Raw genomic sequence first — 13119 nt, 5'->3', positions numbered from 1 at the left:
GGTTTTGTTTGGTTTTGTTCTTTACAGAAGTGTCCGTACCAGAATTCCTTATGCTTTCTTGTACTTTATCCACAGAAGGAAAACACACATATCTAAAACAGACAAGGGAAATATTCCCAGAGTTTTTTCTTCAGTCATCCATCTATGGTTCCAGAGGAAATACTGACTGATCTTCATACTTTAGAAAACTGCAGTGCTGCTAAGGAGCTGTGCGTTCCACAAACCTCTCCAGATGATTTTAGCATAGCTGTGTTGTCTTCACTGCATGCAAGTCCCTCCATGACGATGTCCATCTGGGACAGTTGCCATTTTATATTTTATTAAAGCCTAAAGTCACCTTTAGTAATTTTTAATTACTATCGTCATTTTGATGTGGCTACTCTGGTGCAGTAGTAACTTTCATGGAACTACTCTTTTTCCTTATCTCTTTGCATAAGTTGTCAGAACAGCGACAGAAACGTCCTCTTCTCTTGTGCTGGGACTAATCAGGAATAAGTAGCTGTAACCACTAGCCCACAAAACCTGTTGTCAACACATGTCCCTTAAATCACGGCCCATCCACCACCTCCAAGTCCACAAAGCTGGCTGCTTGCAGAAATGAGCAGGTGCTCAAGTCTCCTGACTGACACTGGTATGATTGGGCTCATAGCCACCTATGACTGCCAATATTTGCCTACAACTTTTTCTCAAATAAAATAAAAGTAGCAAGTCGCCTTAAAAGTTCTTCAAGTGCTTGCTTTTAGACTTGAACTAAGAGTTTTCAAGATTATTTTTGTTTTCCAAAGTCTTTGGAAAAAAAGGTCCTTTAAAGGACCCCACCTACAAAAAAAGGAAAAAAAAAATCAGCAAGGCATCCATTTTGAAAACTTTCTGCAGGTGCAAAAGATTTTTTTGAACAACACTATATGACCCCCTACATCAAAAAAACCACCAGACTAGTGACTATAGTACTGGCCTGGCACAAGGAGATTGGGATCAGGATTCTGGCCCGGCATAAGCAGGGTGGAACTTGTGTGAGCGCTGTTACATCTCCCACAAGCACCCTGATTTTCAGGCTGCCGTCTGCTCTGATGTGGTTATCTAGCCCATTTATATAAATCAACTTCTCACCTGTTTGGTAGGAAACAGCTTCAGGCATAGCTTGTTTTCATTCCTTTGCCAGATAAAGTAAGTTCTAAAGTGCAAAAAGCCTTTGCAGGAAGAAAAAATTTCCAAGTTTAAACTGCAAAGTAAACTGTCACCTTAAGTTTATGAAAACTACATTATATTCTAATTATGATCCCTTTTAGATTTATAACAGTCTAAACAATTACTGGATATTAACATTTCCAACCACAACTGCCAAATTTCAAAACTATGGAGCTATAACCTCATATCAGCAATGTTTAGCCTCTCTTCTCTGTTGTATTTTTTCCAAATGCAGCTCCTTTTATTCTCAAAGCAGCATAAAAAGTGATTTTCTTTGTTCATTCTCACCTTTCCCCCTTCACACCTCTTGCACCATACTATTATTTTTTTCTTTCCTATAAGAAAGTTTGGCCCCAAAAAAACCCAGGGCATACCAAAGGAAAGCTTAATCTTGAGGCCTGTTTATAGACCAGAGAGGGAGAAAATGAGAAATAGTGCAACTAAATCAGACTACTTTGAAAGATAGAAACATCACCTACATACACAGTGAGGAAAAGGAAAATGAGGTTACAGGTAATAAATATCCCAGTTTCACTCTCTTGGTTCAGACACCTGTGTTTCAGAAATACAGAATTTTAAAAGGCAGTTAGCCTTCTTTAGATGTTATGGGTTGGTTTTTTCCCCTCATTTTTATTTCTCTTCTCTCTTTAGAGTAAAAGGAAATGTACATCTTATAATTTAAATTTGTAATACTCAGCTTTGGTTTTCCTAATCTAAATTGGAAATTGCTATACCTGTTGAATTTCAAAGAATATAAGAATTTAGTATTAAAGCATGTTTTTGACCCTATTTTGGTTCCTAAATACATAACAGAGACCAATGTTAATTTGAATAGCAAGACGGTTTAGATCCTGTTGCTCATTTTCAACTTGCTATGGAATCACTTTTGAACTTATAACCTTTACATGTCCGGTCATCTTGTCCCTTTTTATTTGTACACCACAAGAGTGTTCCTGGTCTTGTCTAGTCAATCTTCCAAGTCTCACAGTCACATCCCCTTTCACATTCACCTTGGAAGGGTATGACTTTTGACCTTTTCTTCAAACCTTTTTTCCTGACTACCTTAAAATCTTTTAATTAACCCAGTTTTCTTGCACAGCTAACAGTGAATGCCTCGTGCAAATCTGCCATTTTAAATGAACTTGCCTTTAAGCTTGACTTTGATACTCCATTTACGAGTTTCTGTCATGGTTTAACCCCAGCCAGCAACTAAACACCACACAGCTGCTCACTCATTTCCCCCCCACCCAGTGGGATGGGGGAGAAAAATCGGGAAAAGAAGCAAAACCCGTGGATTGAGATAAGAACGGTTTAATAGAACAGCAAAGAAGAAACTAATAATGATAACGATAACACTAATAAAATGACAACAGCAACAATGAAAGGATTGGAATGTACAAATGATGCGCAGTGCAATTGCTCACCACCTGCCAACCGACACCCAGCCAGTCCCCCGAGCAGCGATTCCCCGCCCCCACTTCCCAGTTCCTATACTAGATGGGACATCACATGGTATGGAATACACAGTTGGCCAGTTTGGGTCAGGTGCCCTGGCTGTGTCCTGTGCCAACTTCTTGTGCCCCTCCAGCTTTCTTGCTGGCTGGGCATGAGAAGCTGAAAAATCCTTGACTTTAGACTAAACACTACTGAGCAACAACTGAAAACATCAGTGTTATCAACATTCTTTGCATACTGAACTTAAAACATAGCACTGTACCAGCTACTAGGAAGACAGTTAACTCTATCCCAGCTGAAACCAGGACAATTATTTATGTTTTGGTAAAAGAATTACTATTATTCCTACTCATTTTTATCTTTTAGTGATCTCCATATGCTGCCAACTCAGATGTAAAAAAAAACCCCTAATCCCAATGTTCACCTATTCAAAAGGATTCTGAGTAAAAAAATCAAATAAAATAATATCTTTCTAGTGCGGAAGGCCTTGAACCACACGTCTATACACTAGAGCCAAATAATCCCAATCCTGTTCCTTCCTTCACATCAGTCTTCCTTCAGTGTAATGACTTTGGAATATTTACACATTTTATGCTGGACTCTATAATTGATTTTTATTGAAGTCCCTTAATTTAAGAATTCAAAGATTCTTAAATAGACAATTGGTATATATTTAACATTTGTTATCAGCTTTTCTAATAAATTCACAGTAGAGATTAATATTTGGTACACTGATGCTTTCTTGACAATAACCGCTAAACATTTAATGCTGTTCCTCACCTTTCTCCAGCCATATAAAAATATATTCTAGATAACACAGCTATGATACTAAACATTGCAAAACATTTTTAGTTATGTTCTACTAGGGACTTATTACTTATCAGCCACATTATTACAGCATCAATTTTAACTGAACTGACACTTTGTCACTAGAGTAACTGATGACAATAACTGAAAATGGTAGTGATAGGTTTGGTCACGTTCTTATCACAACTCAAGCTTAATAGAAAATTGACTATTCGACTAGTATTTTGTTGTCCAAGCAAAATACAATACACTTGACAGCAACAGAAGTGACTGAAGATAGTTTAAGCAATCTCTTCTAAGATAGGAACGCTATGCTCAACAGTATACGCCTTGCATACATACTGTATGGACGCACGTAGCATCAACTTCTTTAGAATTAATAAAATCATATTAAGTTACTTCCTCTCTCTATAGGTTTCTCAGATTAGGATTTCATTTGAAGAGCAGCTAATACCACCCCCATTTTTCTCAAGTCTACATTACAGGTAGCAATTATTACCTGATTACAGGTAGAACTGAGTTTACAGTTATGGTGAGTTTAAGATTAAAGTACCGTTAGTTCAAATTATGACATTTCAAAGAAATAAAATGTGCAAACAGCCTGAGAGAACTCTAGTGACAGCTTTTCAATATAGTTGGCCTTGGAAACCAGGTATAGGGTTTTGGAAGCAGAGAAAGTCTGAAATAGCATGCATCCAGTTTCAGAACTTCTGAAGATAAGTAAATAAAGCTAACTCAAGCTGTGTGTTACTATGGGTTTGGGTACTGGAACATAACCTGCACACTCCGTGATAACTCCTGGCACAAGTGCAGAAATGACACACATGCATACCATCCTACAAGTACTTTTATGGTTGGAAAACAAGACAAATCAGACACTGGAGGGTTGAGCAGAACAGACACTAAACACACTGGAAATCAACAGCACTATTAACCCTCTACTTCAGTACAGTTGCTGCAAATACCCTTCTGATTTTGAAGATGAAAGACAGTCATACTTTGTTTGGGCTATTAACACAGCTAAGGGTGCTCATGCCACCTGGAACTACATGGATTCTCTTTTCCAGAGGAGTACCAGGTATTTGCTAGAAGGCAATAGTCTTAATTAGTTGACAAACTATGTTTCATTTCACATTTTATAACTGTCCTAGTTTAAGCTGGGATAGAGTTAATTGTCTTCCTGGTAGCTGGTACAGTGCTATGTTTTGAGTTCAGTATGTGAAGAATGTTGATAACACTGATGTTTTCAGTTGTTGCTCAGTAGTGTTTAGTCTAAAGTCAAGGATTTTTCAGCTTCTCATGCCCAGCCAGCAAGAAAGCTGGAGGGGCACAAGAAGTTGGCACAGGACACAGCCAGGGCACCTGACCCAAACTGGCCAACTGTGTATTCCACACCATGTGACGTCCCATCCAGTATAGGAACTGGGAAGGGGGGGGCAGGGAATCACTGGTCCGGGACTAGCTGGGTGTCGATCAGCAGGTGGTGAGCAATTGCACTGCGCATCATTTGTACATTCCAATCCTTTCATTGTTGCTGTTGTCATTTTATTAGTGTTATCATTATCATTATTAGTTTCTTCTTTTCTGTTCTATTAAACCATTCTTATCTCAACCCGCGGGTTTTGCTTTTTTTTCCCGATTTTCTCCCCCATCCCACTGGGTGGGGGGGGAGTGAGTGAGCGGCTGTGTGGTGTTTAGCTGCTGGCTGGGGTTAAACCACAACAATAACCTATAACAAGCTTTACTTCTTACATACATGCAATTCCCTCCCCAACCCCAATAATATAAATAAATGGAAGCAAGCCAAAGCTACATGCAAAAGGGAAAGAATGAGGGACTAGTTATCAAAAGTGTGAGGCTTCCAGCCTCATGTGATCCAAGAGAAATTCTTCTGCACTCAGATAACAGCATAGGTAAAAGGTCCATTCAGTCCCAACATTTGACTAAAGATTACATTGCAGAAAAGGGAAAAATAGTCTCAGAAGAATTTGTCATTTCAAATGGCAGAGAATTCTTCCTAACACATTTAGTTGTGGGTCTATTCAGAGGTATCTGGTGCCAACATTTCAGTGGAATTTCCTTTATGAAAGGAAAAAAAAAAAGCCAACAAAAAAACAAACAACAAGACAAAACAAAAACAACCCCAAAATCCCAAACCCCCAGCTCAATATCTGCCCTTTGAGGCATTAAAGAACATTCATAGCCAGACAAAGCCACCTCTTTTCACATTTTTTTTTTAATGTCCCTTGTTGCACCCAGAGAGTAGGTGCACACTCAACCACCAGAAGCCCTGAAGCACAGGATTAATTAAATCTACATGCCCAGAGTAAACATGCAGTGATCAAGAATCATTTCACTCCCATAATGGGAATACCAGAAAGCCTTCATGCTGTATGCTCCAATTTATAGCTCTAGTATTACCCTTAAAACATATTATGCAGTCTCTTTCCAGGATTTATCAATCTTGAAATATTACTCACTGATTTAGAGACAACTCAAAAATCTCTATTGCCTTCATGGTTAGGCACCTTCTTCTAAAGGTCTTGGTGAAGAAACTATTGAATCCTGTGTTACAATATAGGATTAAACACTGATAGGGCATATAATTTTGAAAATAATTATTTTCAAGGACAGGGGAGAAGAAAAGATATTTGCATGTGGATGAAAAAAAGAAATCACACTGCTTAAACTGAATAGTTTAAGCAAACTAAACTTAAAATCTCTTACTATACCTCAATCTTTTCACCTTGTAATCCTTCTATATACTTCACCTTGTTTAATGTTTGGGTTTTTTAAATTCTGAAATTCTCCTCAATTATGTTAAAGAGGGCATAAGGTTACAGAGCAGGCCTAATGAATCAAGAAAGATCATTTAAAACATTGAAGTTTGACCTGTAACCATGGCATCCCTGAAGTAGTCCAATTATTATTACTCAGCATGTACAGCAGAGTTTTTAAAAAATGAGTGAGGTCAAAGTCAGGTTTCATGAAAGCCTCAGCTGCAGCTGAAATCTAAAGTGCCTCACCAGAAATGATTAAAGCTGCCTAAAAAGCATCCTTTTACACAGAGAACAGTTATGAAAGAGAAAACACAGTATTATTATGGGGGAACTTGCATTTTTTTTCCCTCACCCAGAAGCCGACTACAAACACCTGTCCTTAAATGCAGTTACACTAAAGTTGCACTTACACACATAGAATTTAAGGAAAAGTCTATCATTGTCCTAGAAGCTAGACTGCAAAAACAGGTGCATTTCAACTCTTATAAATAAAACAATATGCAAAGGCTACTGTCTCCTGCTGTACATATAGCTCTGTCATATACATTATATGCACACTCATTTTTCTGGCATTAAGTTTGACAAGACAAATATAGCTGTAGTTGACTTGATGGCTTTTCTTAACAGGAGCTTCAGTTACATTTAAAAGCTTGTAGTCATTCTCCTGGAACACAAACCAAGGCAAAAACTAATAGATAGGTAACTACCTGTGTAACTTATTGTCACAGAGGCAACAACCGTGTAGCTTAAAGGCTGAGATGTAAAACATTTTGCTCTTTTCATATAGATAAGAGGTATTTTCCCCTCACTTTTTTTGGCAGAAAATTATGATTCTGATCACAGGCGAGCGGATGCAGCAGCAAAAAGTACACCAAGTATTTTGGTAAGATTTACACTCTCGTAAAATAGATTTTTGTGTCAGTGGGTCATTTATGCCTTCTCCATAGGTCACAGCTCTGCACCTATTCCTTTTTTCCAGCCAACCAGCTAGTGTGCAGAGACAAATGTAAGTCCAGGGTGAGTGATGAAATTGGCCAGAAATACAACTATAATAGTGATTTCAGAGCAGCTGTATCCAGAGGACACCACTGTAGCTCATACTGAGCTCAGACGAGTCCCACACAGGGGAGTGCATGCAGCTGACATCTACCAATTCCAATCTTTAACACGCCTACCTAGTGAAAACATTATTTCTTTAAAAAGTCATTTTTAGAGTTTGGTAGCTGCTATGGTTTTAGTATTGAGCAACTCTGTTAACCATGTTCAGTGATATTAGCATAATTACTAGCTATAGTAATTATAGCTAGCAATAGCTATAGCCCCTTTCCTGCAAACAGCTGCAGATAGAAATACTTTTAGGTATTTGAATAGCATACTCAAACCCAGCTGGGTCAAGTTATTCACATTGGTCAGTAACATTAAGACCAAGATGCATGTTTCTCCAAGATTATAGTCCATGCATCTAAGAATGAGGGATACAGGAGTTTTACAATTTAAATATCACATCATAGAAATTTAATAATTGCCTAAAGCACTTTTTATTTTTCTACTGTAATAAAAATTCACTGAGTCCCAGTTGCAAAATTTTAAATAGTAAGTGTTCCCTATTACCTGCTTTTTTATTAAAATTATCATTTTATTGAATGAGATCATTTGTGACAAATATCTGAGGCAAGAAAACATTTATGTTTTACCTACTACTAAATTTTCTATGAAACTCTAACCTATAAAATGTGAGCTGTCATTGCTGTGCAGGGGCTAGCTGGCAACAGTGAAGAGAACTATTCCAAGGTCACAGAGTATCTAAAGCTCTATCTATAATGCCCAATCTGTTAATGTATTCATTTAAAAAAAAAAAATCACTTCTTCACACTAGGAAGGCACTTTGACCCAGAGGACAAGAAATGAGAATAAAAGCTAACACACCTTTATTTGTATCACTACCTTGTGAGCTGCATTGAATTTTCCCCCTGTTCCTCTACACAGACAGACCAATAGTATTAATTTTACTTTATACAGTTCCCAATATCAACTGAAATCACCTGAAGTGAACAAACATTCTCAGAAAGCACAATGACCATTATCTTCACTTGTTAGCATCAGAGAAAGCAATAGTTCAAAGCAGGCCACAAAGGAACACTCTGCACAGTTCATGATTTACTATCAGTTAATTATAAATCTCTTATAAATATCTTCTTCCCCAAGAAAGGAAGAGTCAATTAGGTCCTCTGTATCATCTCAACCTTTTGCAGTCTATTATCATGTTAAAAATAAATTGAAAAACATAAAAACTTCCAAGTAAACCACAGAATTTTAAGCCTGTGAACTTAAAGGGAAATTCAGTTATCACAAAAGAAATTATTTTTTCCTATAAAAAATTATTCTGATTCTAGAGTTGTGTTATCTCAGATGATGAAAACCACAGGAGAGCAGTCTCTCTGATCGTACAAGAAATAATTCTTACATTCTATTCTTCATTGTACTATTTATATTCTGGACACTGGTTTTGTGTTAGAGAACAACATAACTGATTTTTTTTTTTTTTCCAGACTTCCTCACAGTTCTCATAGTCTTTTAGCTGGTCTAGTACTTGAATTTGTTATGATGGTAACTTAGAATGAACAAGGATGGTGGCAGTTTATTAATAGAGTACTTTGTGCAAAAAATTTAGCCCTTTTTAACAATTGTTTCAAATTAAAGATTTTCATTTCATACATTGTTATTAGCAAAAACATGAATTCTGTCTTTGCATAAGGCATCATCAGAAGAGGTTTTTTATTTGTTTTTAAATCACACCCATTTTTACATTCGAATTGGGTGTGTATTTATAACATATACCAGAGATCATAATGCCACACAGATTTTGTAGGGGAGTCTTTATTAAACCAAGTTACCACCCATGACTAATCTTGATGGAATATTTTCTAGACAACTACAGCTTAGAAATATATATGCACACACATATACATGCACACATACATACTCATACAAAAATAGTTTAAGAATAAACAGTGTGTGTACTTTATCTGACAATGCCTGTAACTTCAAAAACCAGGTTTCATATGTGAAGCCCTAAGTCCATAGGCTGCAACTAGTCTAGAATGATACAGCGTAAGTACCAGTCATTCACATTTGGTTATTTACATAATTTTTAAATATTTCATCAACTCGTACAATTGATACAGATTTTTCTTTGAAGAACTAGAAGTGCTTACTTCTTATCTCTCAAATGAAGATAGGGGGTTTCTGCAGTAATATCCATGAAATACTATTAACACATTTTTATAAAAGCTTTTGACATGTCCTCAATTACAGAACAAAAGCAACACAGTTTAACTGAAAAACACTATTCCTCTAACAAACATCCTTCCAACCCTGTGAAAGATTTGAGATATGCAAACACAGTGAAAAGGAACATTTGTGTACTTCCCCAAACCAGACTTTGAAAGGAGAATAAGTCTCTATTTGATACTAGAAGGCCATTGCTACTCAAACCTCTCCTGCCATTTTCCACTAACATAACCAACAGCTTTCTATTTTATTTCATATATATTAGAAAATGCTTATAGATGAAAGAAACAAAGGAATAATCCAGTACTGTATGTTGAACAAAACACATAAGTGACAAAAATCCCCCCCCAAGCTTTTAATAGATTTACTTGCCTAATACATAAACATGTAAGAAAGAAATAGGGATTTTATGCTTCAGTTTTACTTTAAGATGAAATTGATCTTGCAATTTCTATAACAAACATTTTCAAGGAATGAAAAATAAGCATCTGTTTTTCTTGCAAAATAAGTCTTAAGAATTGTATCATTTTCTTTTTTCATGAGTTCAAAGAACTGGCTAAATCATAATTAAAAGCTTTTGTCATCTTAATGAAATAGAAAGTAAATAGAGCAGATGGTACAGATTAACTTTGACTTGTCAAGTAAGGTGGAGAAATAAAGAGGATTTATTTTGGAATCTAGATCTGTGAAAATAGTTTTCCATAAGAGGCAGTCTGTATGTTGTATGTGGCATATGCAGACAAGAATTGACTTCCTTCCAGCATGTGCTTTTGTACACACACACTTGCAGTCCTCACTGCAACTCTTCTGTGATACCAGAGAAGCAAAGTCAAATTCTGGAAAAACCTGAGACATTATCTACAACTGAACTATAGAGGATTTAACCAAATAGGTTCAGTTGTCATTGTTGACTTGACTGTCAAATAAGAGGAGGCTTATTTGGTGAAGTAAGCCAACTTTGCCGAAAGCAAGAGCAAAGAATGGACATCAGATAGGGGTTCATTATTTTTAAATAACATTGTCCTTATAAGGATAGATCCTAAATAGCATTGTTATTTTATAAACTGTTTAATCAAAAGCAAAATATTACCCTATCTTCTGATATAGAATCCAGTCCAAATGTTACATGTGCTTCCAAAAAAAGATTAAGCAGAAAATACAAATTTGGTCTCCGAGCAGTTTCTTTTTATTTAATTACACACTAGACAAAGGAAAAAGATGGATTAGAAATCACAAGCCATATGTACCAGTAGTACTCAGCAAATTAACTTCAACCACATTAAGCCCAAATTATATATTCTAATTTAGCCCTTTGAAGCTTGAACAAAAGTGGTATGGAATCAAGGATTTACAAAACTAAGTTAGGTAATACAGTAGCATGTAGCTATATACATCTTAAATACTTCTAAAACCTGTTAGATAAGTATTTGAGGTATTGCCTACAAGGACAAAGTATAGCAATTTTGCTACAGAATTGCAGATAGGAAATAAGCAATTGTAAAAATAAAATCTTTATAGGGTTTCAATTTACTAATTTTTCCCACGTATTAGGAATTAGTGTAACTGAAGTTAAGAGTTATTCTACCTGAAATAGCTCTTCAAGAACCTGGAGCTGATGCTACTTTTCTGTACAGGCTATTTAGCTACTACAAGTGCTTAGAAGCTTTAAGAAGATGAAAATAGAGAGCTCACACTATTCTGGATATTAATTATTTTTTAAACAGAACACAAGTTGATTTATTTCTGTCCAGCTCTCATTCGTTGTCAGTCATGAATCTTAGCACTGTTTGGTATCCTCTCCAGCTGTGAAAGAAGAAACGAAGAGACAACAGCTCCACATTATTCAGAATTTTTCTGAACAGTGGCTTTTCTCCTGACAGGATATTTGATCTTGCTTCTAATCTCTTTGATATTGACAGACAGTAAATGGGTATTCTATTTACAGAAAAGTAATGCAGAACTAAACACTAGGAAAACAAATACATCTATTGGGCACACTTTGTTTCTGATATCAGAAACATGACCTTTTTTTCCAAAACATATTAAAGTTTACTTTGAGAACAATTTTTTTTTTTAAATTGTATATATATACACATATGGACTGCTTTGTTAAAAAATTAGCTTTAAGAAATAAGATGACTTTCTTCTTCAAATGACACCCCCAGAATCTTTTTAGGAGATTCAGATTTTTCATGGTAGTCAGACTTTCAAACACTAGGCTGTGAAGTTGACACAGTTTTAAAGCCTGGAAAGAAAATTCTTTTCTAATAGCAACACCCAGAGCCTGGTTTACGTGTGTTGGAGTCACTAAGTCTAGAAGGAACTATCAGGTTGTTTCCCAACTAGATTTTGTTTCAGAGACTTCAGCACTAGGATTGATGAGAAAGAGCAAGAGTGAGTTAATTGAAACAAAAAAAAGAGAGTGTTTGCAAGTTCGGAGAAACGTTTTTTAAACTAAAAATCGGCTTGAAAGATCAAGGATAACTACATTTTCACAATGGAACTTTCGAAAAAGAAAACTGATAGTTTAAACTAGCAGGCAATGAACATATATTTTACCAATAAATTCTTGTTTCATCAGTCTCAGTTAAGGAGAAAACAAACGGATCTGTGTTCCTCACTGAAGAAATTAAGTTCCAAAAAACTTCAGTAGTTCAACTTCAGCAGCAGAAGTTACTCCAGGAACACTGTTTGTCCTCAAAATCCACTTGTGATTCAGTAATGGTTGGAAAAGCATCTTCTAAGGTTGATGTAGTGTGGTGGGTTGACCCTGGCTGGATGCCAGGTGCCCACCAAAACTCCTCTATCACTCCCCTCCTCAGCTGGACAGAGGAGAGAACATATAACGAAAGGCTCATGGGTCAAGATAAGGAGAGGGAGGGATCACTCACCAATTACTATCATGGGCAAAACAGACTCTACCTGGGGAAAAATTAATTTATTACCAATCAAATCAGAGTAGGGTAATGAGAAATAAAACCAAATCTTAAAACACCTTCCCCCCACCCCTCCCTTCTTCCCAGGCACAGCTTCACTCCCGGATTCTCTACCTCCTCTGCCCCCAGCAGCACAGGGGGATGGGGAATGGGGGTTGGTGTCAGTTCATCACATGTTGTCTCTGCTGCTCCTTCCTCCTCAGAGGCAGGACTCCTCACACTCTTCCCCTGCTCCAGCATGTGGTCCCTCCCACAGGAGACAGTCCTCCATGAACTTCTTCAACATGGGTCCTTCCCACCGGCTGCAGTTCTTCACGAACTGCTTCAACATGGATCCCTTCCATGGGCTGCAGTCCTTCAGGAGCACACTGCTCCAGCGTGGGTCCCCTGTGGGGTCACAAGTCCTGCCAGAAAACCTGCTCTAGTGTGGGCTCCTCTCTCCACAGGGCCACAGGTCCTGCCAGGAGCCTGCTTCAGTGTGGTCTTCTCATGGGGTCACAGCCTCCTTCAGGCACCCACCTGCTCTGGTGTGGGGTCCTCCCTGGGCTGCAGGTGGATATCTGCTCCACCACAGACCTCCATGGGCTGCAAGGGGACAGCCTGCCTCACCATGGTCTTCCCCATGGGCTGCAGGGGAATCTCTGCTCTGGCACCTGGAGCAC

This window comes from Harpia harpyja, chromosome 2 (assembly GCF_026419915.1).
Source record: "Harpia harpyja isolate bHarHar1 chromosome 2, bHarHar1 primary haplotype, whole genome shotgun sequence".
Classification (NCBI taxonomy): Eukaryota; Metazoa; Chordata; class Aves; order Accipitriformes; family Accipitridae; genus Harpia; species Harpia harpyja.
This window is presented reverse-complemented; position numbering follows the sequence as displayed.